Raw genomic sequence first — 16,417 nt, forward strand, 5'->3', positions numbered from 1 at the left:
GATTCTGAAATGGTGTCGGCTGAGGTGTTTAAAAGAAACTTGGGTTGAGGGTTTTTAAAAACGATGGCGAGGCCCAGTTAACTTTTTAAAAGTGAATGGGCTAGAATTTACTATAAAAACAAAGCCCACGATTTTGTTTTGAAAGTGGTTTGGGCTATGGGCTTTAGTTAGAATGATTGATTACGCGCCGAAACTGCGTAATTGGACGTTTAACCCGAGCTTTATGGTTTATATTTTTAATTAAATGTCCAAAATTGTCCAATATTGTAATAAAATGCCAAAATCATCATTCTTGAACTTTATTGCACTATTTATGAGAATTTGGTAATTTTTTGTCGCAGGAAAATTCCCGGGAATCAAAACCGACACATGTTCGTATTTTATGCATAACTTTTTCATCCGAACTCCGATCAAGACGATTAAAATTTCTGGAGAAAGAGGAAAGGATCATCTACAACTTTTATGTTTTGAGTTTTGTGAGATATGGGCTCCAGAAGAGTCAAATTTGCGATGAACAGAGAATGAAAAAAATGAAAAAATATAGCAATTCGGGTTTCCTATTCGGGTCTAAGGCTTTCCCCCCTATCCTATTTAACCCTTATCTTTCTCTTCCTGTAGAGGCAGCCCCCAGGGTTCCCCATTCTCCTCTTCTCCTTCTTCTTCTTCTTCTTCAGTTAGTTTTTTTTTTATTCTTTTAAATTCTGCTTTGCTCTCTTTCTCTTTTCTCTATTCTCCGTTCTCCTTCCCTTTATCCCTCTCTCTCTCTCTCGCTCAAAACTCTTTTGCCCATTATTGCTGCAGCACAAAAAGCTCCTACTGCACTTTGTTGCTCTCTCCGGCTGCCGTCAACAGCACCAGCAGATCCATGAGCCACTCTCCCGCTGTTCCTTGCTCCATGCCACAGCCGCGAACCAACCCACACACAGCCGCAGCTACTGCCACGGCTCCATGGATTTGTTTCTCTCTCTCTTTTCCTTTCTTTCTTTCTTTTATTTACTTTTCTTTGAATCTTGGAATATTGAAGAAAGTTTAGTTTTTTTTTAATGTTATTGGAGTTTTCTTTCTTTTTGTTTAAGTTGAGTAATGTTGGGTATTTCATTTTTGTTAAATTAATCTCTTTGTTTATCTAATTGATAGTTATTTTAATTTCGCATTCTTAATTAAATTCAGATATTTTTTTTGTCGAAATTCGATTTAGTTAGGGTCTATGATTAGTAAAGGTTGTGTTTTTATTGTGTTCCTTTATTGTTTACGTTTTTTAAATTTCTGTTGAATTCATGTTTGCATTTAAATTGTGAGTCTTGATTTAATCTCTTAATTGTGCTAAAGGTTCGATTTTTAGTAGGTTCGGTTTTTTTTTTTAGTATGTGTCTAGTTTAGTTTCCATTATGTGTTTTTGATTCCATGTTCTAGGTTGCCATTTTTAATTAACGCGTGTCCCAGTGTTTCCTTAAGTAGACTAGGGTTTTCATTATTGTTATTTTAATTTCATGTTTAAAGTTTCCATTTTTAGTTAGTATGATCTAGTGTTTCCTTAAGTAGACTAGGGTTTTCATTATTCTTATTTAATTCCGTGCGTGATAGTTTTAGGACTTTAATTTGTGTTTTCATTTAAGTCTCCACAATCTTGAAAACCCGAATCTGAACTGAGTTCAGTACCTTTTTAATTTCGATTGGAAAAAAGTAAAATCTGAGATTAAAACGCATTCCCTGAGGAGACGATCTAGCCCTTAGGCTTAATATTACACGACAGAACTCCTATACTTGGGATAGCTTTCGAACTGCTCATTTTTCGAGTGAGTCAATGATGGGTTGAGTGTTCGGGTTCAAAGAGTCTAGACTCGGGTCTGGATTCAAACACGGGTGTGGAGAGACTTAACTCTAATACCCAATCCCCCATTCGGGTTTGGGTACTTTCTTGGGGCTGGTTCAAACTCAACTTTAGACTCAGGTTTGAGCCATTTTATCTCTAGGTCAAGGGTTCTGATTCGAACTCGTGTTCAGGTATAAGGGAGCTCAGGTTCAAAACCTGAGAGGGTTGAGGAAGTGTACTTGCACTTACATAGAAAAGGGGCTGACAGTGAATTTAAAAATTGAACGAAACGAAAAGGGAGGGAGCTACATGCTTTACCTCTTCTTCCCACTCCTCCTTTCTTCTTTTCCTTGCACTTAATCTGTCTGGGTTCTCTGTTTCTGGTCCTCAGGTTCTGGTTCTCTGGTCTTAGCTTTCTATGATTCAGGAACTCTACTCTCACGTCTCTGAACCTCAGTGGTTCAGAGTTTTCTCTCTGCTCTCCACACTGTATAGTATGGAGTTTCTTTCTACCCTCAATTTAGCAGAACACCCTATCTTTGATTCACTCTCTATCTTGGAAAAACCTTCCCCTCTCTAACTTTTTCCTTTCTCAATTTGAGCAGGGTGCTACGGCTTTCTTCTATGTGTCTTTGCTATAGTAAGACTCCCTATTTATAGGGAGTCCGAGAGTGCTTTTTGGCACCAATTCCCTTAACAAAATTCCCCTTTAACGAACTGTGGCAGGGAATAATTCCCTTTAACAACTCGCACATGTGATTTTATTTTTGATTTATTTTATTTTTTTGAATTTTTGTTAACTAACTATGCCATTCCTCTCATGTGCGCAAGTGAATTCGAGGGAAAATCCTAGCTGGCAGTAAGGCATTGGAGGGCATAACATCTATTATTTTATTTTTAGTTTTTTTGTAATTTTCTTTTTTGCTCTGTTGTGATTTACCCTCGAGTTGCTTCAGCCTAAAACTCTTATTTGTACCAGTGTTTCGCTTTCCTTTCCCTATACTTACCTGTTGTAACCTGTATTTCCATCTATAACTCTTATTTTACATTTTCTGTATGTTTAAACACTCTCGTGTACACGCGTGACCTTTTTCCTGAACAATGATGTATGCATTTTTTAATTATGACTCTAGAGTTGACCCATTTTTACCAAACAAGCCAGTTAATAGGATATGACTTCAATACCCAAACAAAATCGGTTTTAAAATTAAGACCCAATTTAAAACCAAAAACTCATTTTGAATGATTTTAATTAACACACCTCTAGAGTCAAATTTAGAAATTGAAAAGCCCAATTTTCCAGAACTTAGTTTTTTGTGAAATCAATTAGAAGATTTGAAGAAATCTTGACAAACTCAAAACAATCCGAACCTTAAACTAGAATACTCAACTTTCAATCTAATCAAAATAGAAGGATTGAATCCTTGGAAAACCACAAATTTAACTAAAAATTCAAAGAAATTATTTTCAAGATTGAAACCACGGAATCCAACTTTGACTTCAAGAATCAAACCCTAGACTAAGTAAGATTATTATGGGGGTCTCAACTAAAAGGGCCACTAAAGGGGATTGATTTGCAACCAAAGGGATCCATGCTAGGATTATAAACAAGAATCAAGAAGACTTAACATGATTTTAAGAGACTCTATTTCTTTTTCTTTTCTTTGGCGAAATCTCTAAGGAACTCGACTAATTAAAAGGACAAAATTTTTTGAAAATCATGGGTACACAGGGTCTTAATTTTAAAACTCAAGGTCATTCAGAGCTCAAAGTTGAGTCTTATTTTACTGTGCTACTTTGGGGTGGCTTGGTTAAAATTATGATGTCTACAGCTATCCCTCTTTGTAGGTTTCATTGCTTGAATAAGATAGTAGGAACTTTCCTATGTCATTTGAAGCAACAAGTCTGCAAAGATAAAAGACACCTATTTCGAACAGACCACAACTTTGATAAATCGGGTGTTACTTCTGCCAATCAGGGATGTGAGAAGGGCGAATAGGGTGTTTTGGGAATGTTGCACAAGTTTTTTTTTTGGGAAGTTAGTGATTAGTTTTGGATGTAGGAATCGCAAAAGGATAGAATGTGGCTTGCGTCGAATGTAATAATTCGAGCCATAGCGAGTATGATGACCCGAGTCGCAACTTTCCTATGATGGCTTGTTGTGGATATGGAAATCCGAGCCATGGTAGGTTCACTGACCCGAGCCAAAATTTCACCAAGATAGCTTGCCACAAATGTGAAAATTCGAGACATGGTGGGTTTTCCGACCTTGAGCCAAAATTGCTCCAAGATGGCTTGATATGAATGTGAAAATCCGAGCCATGACGGGTTCTCCAACCCAAGCCAAAATTTCTCCAAGATGGCTTGCTACGAATGTGAAAATCTGAGCCACGACGGGTTCACTAACCTGAGCCAAAATTTCTCCAAGAGGGCTTGCTACGAATGTGAAAATCTGAGCCATAACGAGTTCTCCGACCCGAGCCAAAATTTCTCCAAGATGGCTTGCTACGAATGTGAAAATATGAGCCACAGCGGGTTCACTGACCCGAGCCAAAATTTCTCCAAGATGGCTTGCTATGAATGTGAAAATCTGAGCCATGACAGGTTCTTTGACCTAAGCCAAAATTTCTCCAAGATGGCTTGCTACGGATGTGAAAATCCGAGCCATGGTGGGTTCTCCAACTCGAGCCAAATTTTCTCCAAGATGGCTTGCTACAAATGTGAAAATCTGAGCCATAACAGGTTCATTGACCTGAGCTAAAATTTCTCCAAGATGGCTTGCTACGAATGTGAAAATCTGAGCCATAGCAGGTTCGCTGACTTAAGCCAAATGTTCTCCAAGATGGCTTGCTATGAATGTGAAAATTCGAGCTACGGTGGGTTCACTGATCTGAGCCAAATTTTCTCCAAGATAATTTGCTATGAATGTGAAAATTCAAGTCACGGCGGGTTCACTGACCCGAGCCAAAATTTCTCCAAGATGGCTTGCTACGAATGTGAAATCCAAGCCATGGCGAGTTCTCTAACCCGAGCTAAAATTTCTCCAAGATGGCTTGCTATGAATGTGAAAATTCGAGTCACAACGGGTTCATTGACCCGAGCCAAAATTTTTCCAAGATGGCTTGCCACGAATGTGAAAATCCGAGCCACAGTGGGTTCTCCCACCCGAGCAAAAATTTCTCCAAGATGACTTGCTACGAATGTGAAAATTCGAGCCACAACGGGTTCACTGACCCGAGCCAAAATTTCTCTAAGATGGCTTGCTACGAATGTGAAAATCTGAGCCACGACAGGTTCACTAACTTGAGCCAAAATTTCTAAAATGTATTTAGGTGTACTTTTTAGAAAACGATTACTCCACTGGGGATGCCCACTCCAGGGGTTGGTCTTGAGGTCCCAAATGAATGCTCAGGTTGGTTTGTCTCTGGGGTCAACTACCCCAGTTTCTAACAAAACCAAAATTACTCAATTAGTTATTCAACCAGACAAATATGAATGGTGCATTGTGCTATGTGCATACATGTTGCTACTTATGATGCCTGCATGCGAGGACGAGCATGCATGTTGATGTGATGTGCTTTGTATGCAAATGCATGAATCCTTTTTCCTGCTACGCCTGTGACCGCGGCGACCATACCTTTGATTTGGCAAAGGTGTCAGAACTGACTCTACCGAAGCTTAGCCCGGAATTTGCCCCTATTAGATGCCCTCTGTCCTGGTCATCAGAAGTCTACACATGTATTTACTATCATCGACCTGGCAATATTTCAAACTCCATCAAACATTTGAACTCTATCCCAGTATTTTACTATTACTGATCTTAGCCCTGTTTTCCAGTTCAATGTATAAAAACATCTAAGTTGGCTTCACTAGAACTCAACACGAAATCTGCTCCAATTAGGTGTGCACGTACTTGCTTCCAGTCACATTTTCGCATGCCACTTGAATGGGTGAGTCTTGAAATGGACTCTTCCGAAGCTTGCCATGAAATCTGCCCCAGTATGTTGGTGATTCTGAACCCTTTTTAACTATCCATTCTTTCTTAGGGGATTTTTGGAAAGTAAGCAGAATTTTGGTAATGAACATGATTATGCATTTATGACATAAATTTGTTAAATCAAGAGATCAATTTATGCAAAAACGGTTGCTTCACTATGTTCACAAGTTGTTTTTGGAAAGGGGTGAATTTTCCACCAATGTCCCCAAGTTCTATGATATTGACATTGATTTATGTAATCAAACTGCTTAATCAACTAACTTCCCCCTTTTTCGCAAATTGCCCCAATTTCATCAAAGGAGACCTCATTTTTTTCTTTAATGTTGTGAAACCAAACGATACTCTTTTGTCCAATTTTTTTTCCATGATCCAATTGGGTATTGCTCATGTTTCGATCTTCAGATGGTCTTAAGACTCGGGACGAAATGTTGGTTTAATGATGTAGGTTTTCATAAGAAAAGGAAACCAAAGCTCAAAAGTCCCCATCCCCAAATGACGTGTTCTGCCCCATTTTGGGGTTTTGCAAAGCATTGACCAAGCTTGTTAATTTGAACAAGTTGCCTACATACCCTTTTAGGATCAAATCATTATGTAGTTCAGACTCAACATTGAGTCTGAAAAATCATTTAAGACAACAAAATATGCCAATCTGGTCAGATCTTTCATTCGGACCGTAATGTAGGCTCTAGATATTGGTTAAAGAAGAAATGGACATATCAAGCTCAAATTTTCAGTCTTTTCAAGGGTAATATTTATCAAATATCACATATGATGTAAATCCCTTGTTTTCTCTTCGTTTCTTCTTTTCTTTCTTTCGTTCCTTTGTCATATTTTGCTTTTCCTTTCGCAGAAGAATCATGACTTCATTTTTCATTCGAACTTTGTTTGGGACTAAACATGTAAACTACCCTAGTGTGGGATATGATCATTTGACGGGTTAAACAAGATATTGAATATTTTAGGTTCAACGGGAATATCAAAGCGTATTTTCTTTCCTCAGTTTTTTTGGATAGCGAAAAAATGGCCCGTCATCACGTTGGCATTTTATTATTGTCTCGCATGATTTGCTGAACCGTGAAAACCCCAACCTAGTTTAATTTTGGTAAATGACTTCTTTGAAGAAAAATGGCTTAATTTTCAAGCTCAAAGGGTTTTCCAACGGGTAAAAAAATGTTTGGTTATTTAGGGAAAAACTAGGTTGCCAATAATGGCCATCTGTCATTTAACCAAAATATAAACAGATAAAAGATCCATGGGGCAACAACATGATCATTTTATTAACTTTCTTTGGAGAGTTTACAAGGCTTCTAAGCATAATATTTCTTTACAACATCAGAATTGCCAGGGTGCAGGAGGTCGGTTCCGTCCATGTCTGCTAGAATAGGGCGCCTTTAGAAAATGCTTTCTTCATCACATCAGACCCTTTATAATTAGGAGTCCATTTGCCACGAAGGTCAATATGGATTTGAAAAATCTTCTTTAATACTAGATCTCCTTCTTGGAATTAGCGGGGCTGAACTTTTTTGTTGAAAGCTCTCATCATCCTCCTTTGGTACAGTTGCCCGTGAGCTATAGTGGCCATTCTTTTCTCCTCAACCAGGTTCAGCTGGTCATACCAAGATTGTATCCATTTTGCCTCAGTCAACTTTGCTTCCTTTAGAACTTGTAGAGACAAGATTTCAACTTTTATTGGGACCACAACCTCCATTCTGTACATCAGAGAGAAAAGTGTAGCTCCTGTGGAGGCTTGAATTGTAGTTCTGTAGGCCAGCAGGGCGAATGGGAGTTTGTCATGCCAATCTTTGTAGGTTTTAGTCATCTTCTCCAAGATATTCTTGATGTTCATATTGGCTGCTTCCACTGCCCCATTTATCTTGGGTCTATAAGGAGCTGAATTATGATGTCTAACCTTGAACTGATTACATAACTTCATTATTACTTCGTTATTTAGGTTTTTGGCATTGTCTGAGATTATCCTTTCAGAGATTTCATATAGGCAAATCAACTCTCTCTTTATGAAGCGACTAATTACATTCTACGTGACACTGGAGTACGAGGCCATCTCTACCCATTTGGTGAAATAATCAATAGTCACAAAGATGAAGCGGTGTCCATTGCTAGCCTTTGGAGTAATTGGCCCAATCACGTCCATGCCCTAGGCTGCAAAGGGCCAGGGTGCGGATAAAACGTGGAGTTGCGTTGGTGGGACTTATATTCGGTCTCCGTAAATCTGACATTTGCGACACTTTCGGGTGTATGCAATGCAATCCCTTTCCATGGTCATCCAATAATATCCATTCCTGAGGAGAGTCATATCGTGATTCCTTTTGTACAACACTTCTCCATCCGAGAAAAATCTTATGTCCACTCTCCTGATTTTCTTTCGATTATTACTGATTGCTCCCTCGGGATACTCATTTCGCTGAATGTATGTAAGATATCTAGGAACCAAGGTTTCCCGTCAACTTCTTCCGTCACTGCACAATATGTAGGTTCTAACTGTACTCTAATCTGGATCGGCTCAATCTTCATTCCTGGGTCCACTCTAAACAAAGCCACCAAAGTGGCCAGTGCATCAGGAATCAAGTTGTTTTCTCTTAGTAGGTGGGCGAAATTGATGCTGTCAAATCTTTTGACTATCTCCTGAATGTACTCTTGATATGACACTAGCTTGGAATCTTGGGTTTCCCACACTCCAATCAGCTGGTGAATGACCAAGGTTGAGTCCCCTTTCACCGCTAATTCCTTGATTTCTCGGTCTATGGCGGCCTGCAAACCCAATATACATGCTTCATATTCTGCTATATTGTTGGTGCATGGAAAAGTAAGCTTAGTTGTGATCGGATAGTGTTCTCCTTCGAGTAATATAAGTATGGCTCCTATTCCATTTCCCCACACGTTGACCACCCTGTCAAACAACATCTTCCAACCTTCATGATCTTCTTTCTCTTGGGTTATTGAGTCAATGACCTTATTTGGGAAATCAAACTCCATAAGCTAATAATCCTCCACAACTCTATGTGCCAAATATTCTGCAATAATTCTACCCTTGATAGCCTTTCTAGTTACATAGGTGATGTCGTATTCAGTCAATAGCATCAGCCACCGTGCCACCCGTCCTATTACTATTGATTTTTCAAAAACATACTTAATCAGATCTATCTTGGAGATTAACTAGGTTAAGTAATACACTATGTATTGTCTCAACCTGCTGACCACCTATACCAAAGCGCAACAAATCTTCTCTAAGTCTAAGTACTTAGACTCATATTCCATGAACTTTTTTATTAGGTAGTAAATGGCCTGTTCTTTCCTCCCTGACTCGTCATGCTAGCCTAATACGCAACCCATGGAATTCTCCGATATTGCTAGGTATAGAATTAGTGGCCTTCCAGGAACTGGAGGTGCTAGTACGGGAGGGTTTAGGATATATTCTTTTATCTTCTCAAAAGCCTTTTGGCATTCCCCATTCTACCTTTCTGGGTTATTCTTTGTCAGCAACTTAAAGATGGGCTCACAGGTGGTGGTTAATTGGGATATAAACCAGGCTATGTAGTTGAGCCTGCCCAGGAAACTTCGCACCTCCTTCTTAGTCTTGGAGCTAAGCATCTCTTGAATGGCTTTGATTTTGTCAGGATCAACCTCAATCCCTTTCTCGCTCACTATAAACCCCAACAATTTTCCTAAAGTAGCACAAAAAGTACATATTTTCAGGTTCAACTTTAACTAGCATTTTCGGAGTCTCTTAAACAACTTCTCCAAGTTTGTCGCATGTTCATCTTCATTCTGTGACTTAACGATCATGTCATCCACGTACACCTCTATTTCCTTGTGCATTAAGTCATGGAGCAAAGTTACCATAACTCTTTGATAAGTAGCCTCGACATTCTTTAAACCAAATGGCATAACCTTGTAACAATAGGTTCCCTATAATGTGATGAAAGTGGTTTTTTCCTTGTCTTCCAAGGCCATCTTAATCTGGTTGTATCCCGAAAAACTATCCATGAACAAAAATAAAGTGGGCCCTATCGTATTATCTACCAACACATCAATGTGTGGGAGTAGGAAATTATCCTTAGGGCTAGCTTTATTTAAGTCCCGATAATCGACACAAACTCGCACTTTGCCATTCTTTTTAATTATTAGGACAAATTTAGCCATCCATTCGGGGTATTGAGCTACTTCTAGAAATCCAGCTTCAAATTGCTTTTGCACCTCCTCCTTCATTTTGAGCAACATCTTCGACCTCATTCTCCTCAACTTTTGTTTTACTGGTTTAGAATCGGGGTAGATGGGTATCTTAGATTTCAACATCCTTTCCGTTTTGGGAGATAAGTTCATCTCATCTTTTTCAATTTCAGTTTCATGAATTATGTTTTCAAAATAAACATCAATTTCCTGTTCACGGGGTAATGGTGTTATTATCTCCCATAATCCTACATGACATCATAGCAAGCAAATTTTGAAAATTGAGCTCGAGATGCAAATGAACATCAAGAAATGCATAATTCACTTTCATTGAATGAGAAAAGCTGCCCGAGGCTATATTACCCATTGGTTACAAAACAAGAAAATATTTTAAAACAAGGAAAAATAAAATCCTTACATAAGAAAAATTGGAAAGTCAATAGTGCTCCAATTTTGTAATTCTCTTCCTGGTGGCAGACAGTGAACCCATCCCTCAGAGGTATCTGTGGAAGCTTCCGAGTACAGAACCAATATGCTCAGCTGTCTCATTTCTGTCTCAAGGTCGGTCTGGCTGCTTTTTACGAAAATCCTATCTATGTGTGGAACACCAGATCCCCACTGGATGCTTGTTTCACATGTGAGCCTTTCCTTTCTTTATGTCCCCTTCTTTGCTTTCTTTCTTTTTTGGTATGCAAAAGTTGGCATATAACCAAGACCATATCTGTCTTTTCCTCTTGTACTACCAACGACCTTGAGATTCCCTACAAGTACCTTCCTAGCCCCTTTCCCGGGTGGTATCCTTGCTTGATTAGTTTTGTGGCAACCATGTGTGTTGTGGAGGAAACCCGGGGTTGGGGAATAGGAGATCCCTCTATTACAGTGGTTGCATTAATGATCTCAAAAGCCCGAAATGAATGTTTGAGGGCCTCCTCTGCTGCTTCCTCGTAGGGGGTAGAAGAGGGCTTAGTGATCATTACGTCTGTCTCTCCAAATACACAAACCATCTTGTTTTCTACAATGAACTTTACTTTCTGATGCAAGGAAGATGCAACTGCCCCTGTATTGTGGATCCAAGGCCTTCTCAACAGGCAACTATATGATGGTGTAATGGCCATAACCTGAAATGCAACATCAAAAGTCATTGGCCCAGTTTGTATGGGGATCTTAATAGCCCCTACCGATTCTCAACGAGTTTTGTCGAAAGCCTGTACCACTAAGTTGTTTTTCCTTACATAGGAGAGATCCACAGGCAACTTATGCAATGTTACTATAAGCATAACATTGAGGGAGGACCCATGGTCGATCAAAACCCAGACTATCATATGATCTTTGCACTTAGCAAATATATGCAATGCCTTGTTATGCCCCCTACCCTCCGACGGGATCTCCTCATCAGTGAAAGTTATGTAATTGGTTGCTGCCAAACTCCCAACCACATGGTTAAAGTTATCAACACTGATGTCTTGTGGGATATATGCTTGATTGAGGATCTTCAGCAAAGCTTCTCCATGGACTTCTGAATTCAGTAATAAAGATAAAATAGAGATATGCGCAGGCATTTTGTTCATTTGATCCACTATGTTGTATTTTTTGTGCTTTATTATTTTCAAGAACTCTTCTGCTTTTTTAGGTGGAATGGGCTTTTTGACGCTTCTGTTCAATTCACCAACCTTTTCTGAGCTCGACTTCTGTAATTGTTCTGGAGTGTACTCCCTTCCACTGCTAATAATTCCCTCTGCTTTCGTCACATTGCTAGTTTCCCCTTCAATACGTGCTTTGCAATTGTACCTCCACGACACTGCTTGGTTGCTTTGGTATGGAAATGGCCAAGGAACGAAAATCACAAGGCGAGCCAGTGCCTTAGTGGTACTGGGGGTCTTCCTTATGATAGACACAAAAGGCCGGTGTGTATGCAGGGGGTGTTCCAATTCTTTTTCCCCAATGGATAAGGCTTTGCCACTCCTTCGAACACTCCCAATTTCCATACATTTTTCATCTACCAATCCTTGCAGGTAAGTTCGGAAGGTTTCGCAATTCTGCACAAATTTTCCTTCTGTCTCCTAGCACGCGCAGAATGTGTCTTCTGGACAAACTGCCCCTAGTTCTCCTCGACCTACTGCTAAAATCTCACCATATATCCAATCTAATGACATTCAATCGAATTTTTTTCTTGTAATATCTTCAACCTCTTCCTTTACCATTCGGATGTTGTTTCCGCCATGGTCAGGCAAGGGGTTTCCTTGTATTCCTGGCTGCTTATCATCAAATACTAGCCAGTCCCCGTCCCTCAGGTCCTGTACTTTGTATTTGAATGCCCAACACTGGTCGATGATGTGGCTAGGAGAGTTTGTGTGATACTTGCAGCAGGCCTCTAGATCATATCAGTGCGGGGGCAAGTTTGTCACTGGAATTACTGGGATTGTCGTCACCTTCCTTTTTCCTTCAACTAGGGAAGTAATTCTGCATACATCATTGAAATGGCATCTACCCTTCAAAAGTTCTTGGGTACATTTCCTACACGCACCAGTAAGTTTGGATGGGCCAACATGTTTTGTCGAGCCGATGAGGGTGTGAGAGCTGTGAACTGAGTAGCTGTAAATTAGGGCCTTGCGCCCGCATGCATTGTTTGGTTCACCGTTGGTTCCATTGTGAAATTTCTATTAGGCCACTGGTTCTGACCTCTTGAGTGTTGGTTTCTTCGATTAGATTGCCCCTGAATCATCTGGGCCTCCTTTTCTCTCTTCTTGTTGGTCTACTTTTTGCTCGGTCCAATCTCAACATTACCATCCTTGACCTGGTCTGCCTTGATATCGACCTCAATCCTTCCTCCCGTTGCCACAATATCTATGAAATCATGGGGAGTTGCTCCCCGAAGATGTCCACGACAGGGGTCCTTCAGCGTACTTACAAACAAAATGATGGCTTCCCGGTCACCTACCGGGGGGTCCACATGGATTGCCACATCTCTCCACTTGTATGCGTATTCTCTAAAGGTTTCTGTGGGCCATTTTCCATCTCTAGTAGGGCCATCTGATCTGGCGCCATCTCCATAACATGACGGTATTGAGCTACGAAAGCATTGGCCAGATCTCTCCACATGCAAATCCGCGCCCTGTCGGTGGATACACCATCTGGCTACCACACCAATTAGACTGCTCTAGAAGCAGTGCATCATCAGAGTAGGCCACTATTGCTTGGCAATACAATCCGAGATGAGTTCATGGACACCACGTCCCATCAAACTTTTCAAAGTCTGGTACTCTAAACTTTGGTGGTAGCACTACCTTGGGTCGCAAACAGAGGTCTGCGAGGTTGATGGAGCTGGACGCATGGGTCCCTTCAATAGCTCTTAATCGTTCCTCAAGCACATCGAAGCTATACTCGGCTGTGGATTTGCTTGCGCCTACCCCCGTATCAATGACCATCATTGGAGGTACCCTGACTGTTGGGAATCCCAGTACTGGTGTCGCTGGGATGAAGGCAACCATATTTGGTGGTGAGCCCTTTACAACAACTAGCAGCGACCTAGATGCTTGCCCGTGAACTGGCGTGAAACCTGGAGCATAAACGGGATCCATCATACTTAACATCTGGCACTTGAACCGTCTTCCCCTTGTTTAGTAACAAATCCAGTATCCTATTCACTTTGCTACTCAGTTCTTCCGCTCCCTGCTCTATGCCTAGGACCCGGCCTTCTACCTGCTCTACCATTATCTTAGTCTTTCTTTTGGTACCATAGGGGTGAGCAGGCACCTTAATTTTTGTCGACTAGTAATCACTCTTCTTTGTCCTCTTTTATAGAAAATCCTTCTTCAAAATGATGATAATATGCAATGAATGTTTATGCAAGGATGCAATTAGTGTGTGAGCATATACAAACAACACAATTATGCATGCATCCTATGTACTTTGACCAAGGTTCCGGGCAAAATCGTCGTCATTTCATTTCAACACTTTGCTTCATACAATATTTTGGAAGAAATACAAGACGTCTCTAAATGGATTAAACAGATGCAGGATTTTGGTTCCCTTGCTTGCCCCTATTGATATGGTTCGAGCCTTCTTGAGATAGCTCTGACCTTCAAGGTGCTAAACCATCGACCTTCCACTTTAGCACTCGGTACTAGGCTTCCCAATATCTAGCTCGTTCTATGAATGGTTCCACTTTATCCAGTGCCTAACTGAATGTTCTCCTCTATTCATCCCACTAACTATCCAATTCTCGTATATAAAGGGTTTTTTCTTCGATCTCAACCTTGGCGCCTTCTAGCATCTTGGATTTCTGGCCAAGCGTGGTTCGAAGCATTCGTCTCTCCTTCCTCAGAGCCACCACTTCCCTTTCTGATTGCATGAGCTAAGTCTTCTGTCGCTTGACTTCCTTGCGGTGGAAAGCGACTAACTCTTCCTCCTTTTGCCCGGTCTGGTGTCCTTCTGTTATTATGCTTATGGCTTCCCTCTCTACTAGATACACTTTTTCTTTTCGACTGTAAATTTACTATTGAAGCTTCGGTCTGAGTTGCGAGAACTTTTGGTACTTACCTGACCCGTGGATTCACTCTGTTGGCCCACCATGATTCGTAATTCCTTTAGACACTTGAGCACTGACTGCCCAACTCTACCAGGCATACATGTTTCCAAGACACTGCGAATTCTTGGATTCGCTTCTGATTATCATCTTCTCTGTATGTGAATTGCGCGTCTGCTAGTCCGTGCGTCATTGGTATGAATTGAACCGCCCCCACTTGCCTTCTAAACATAAGGGGTGTATAAGCAATCCCTCCCCAAGGACCTAGCAGCGATACCCAAGGAAAATTCCCGCCCCTGTATATCATGTTCGAGCCATCCATCCACGGTGCATGCCAAACTATCCCTAATAAACTAACTTGTGTAATTTTGCGTTCCATTCAGGCTTGCTAGATTGTCCTTTCCATTGGGTCTCCTTGAACTCAGCCAAAGGAATCCTGATAGCCGAGAAAATGTTGCAAAAGCCTCCTTGGTTAGGTGATAAGTGGCACAATCTAAACATAAAGTAAGGGTATGCAACATCTTAAATGCTCCTGTCTCTTCATTCTACAGTTGTTAAGGGAGTGAAAAGTTTTCGCTAGAATGCCATATACCGGATTGACTCCCTTCTGTACTTGCACAATGTACAAAACGGTCGCTTGATCTATAGTGCCCAGCTCCTTTGGAAAAATGACTAGATCGTAAATGACTAGTGCCATTTGTGCGTATCTGAACTTCTTCCCTTTCTTCTATTTCCATCATTTCTTTCAGTCGTTTCCAAGAGATTTTTCTGACTTTTGCACCTTCCTTTGAAAGTGTTTTCTGAATCTTGATCTCGATGGCATCAAACAACTCCTTCACAAAGGAAATGCTAGCATTACGTACATAGGTTTGGTACAAAATCTATAGTTTAACTAAATGTAGGAGCGAAGTATATTCTTCGATGGTTGGTGCTAGGTTGACCCCGTCCATCGTAAAGCAGTAGTATGGTGGGTTTTAGAATTCAACTAGTGCTTTTATGGCCTGAATGTTCACCGAGACATGCAATAAGAACCAAATGTGCCCGTATTTCGGAGAGAATTTCAATTGCCACGTAGGAGACCATTCTTTCCATATGACTCTCAACTCGTCTAGTGGGTTGGTTCTTGTGTTGATGTTAATCTGGTCCGGAAATTCAATGATGGACCCCTGATTGAGACTATCCCCCCACTTGGCTTGTTGACTTTCTGAATACTATTGCATTGCAGACTCGATCTCATGGCAGACTATCGGGCCTTCCATGAATGACTCAGGATCTTTTCTGGCACCTTGGCAAAGTATATTTGATGCCTCCATGTAAGCAACATGTTAGCCATGATATCACATAATTTTAAAACAATTATATACATTCATGAAACCACGCTAAGAAGGATGGAACTTCTGTCCCAACCCAAGGTAGGTGTATATAGGATTCTCCGAGGCTCTATCCTAGGCAAAGGTTTTTGGATAAACATGTGTGGTTAGGCTTTAACTGCTATGGACAAAAGGTTCCTAGATTGAGACTCCATCCTCCCTCACAGAGGTCCGAAAAAAGCTTGCATTGAGCGGAGTGGTTCACAGGTCCCCATAAGCTTTGCCACGTGGGGACTCACACTGTTACACTCTTTTCTAATCCTAATAGGGAAAGCTTGAGTATAGAGCATGAGAGTGTGTGAGTTCAGTTTTAACCTGATCCCTCTACCCCACATTTATCCACATATTTATTCAAAAACATTATTCACAATTGAATATATGCTTAACGACAGATCTCATGCTTATTCATACAAGTAATCACATGCTTAAACAGCAAAGTACTTACACTTAATTGCATGCTTGCTTAAGGTACTCATAATTAAAGCAAAGTATTCAAACCCATATAAACAATCACATGCTTTGAC

This window comes from Malania oleifera, chromosome 1 (assembly GCF_029873635.1).
Source record: "Malania oleifera isolate guangnan ecotype guangnan chromosome 1, ASM2987363v1, whole genome shotgun sequence".
Lineage (NCBI taxonomy): Eukaryota > Viridiplantae > Streptophyta > Magnoliopsida > Santalales > Ximeniaceae > Malania > Malania oleifera.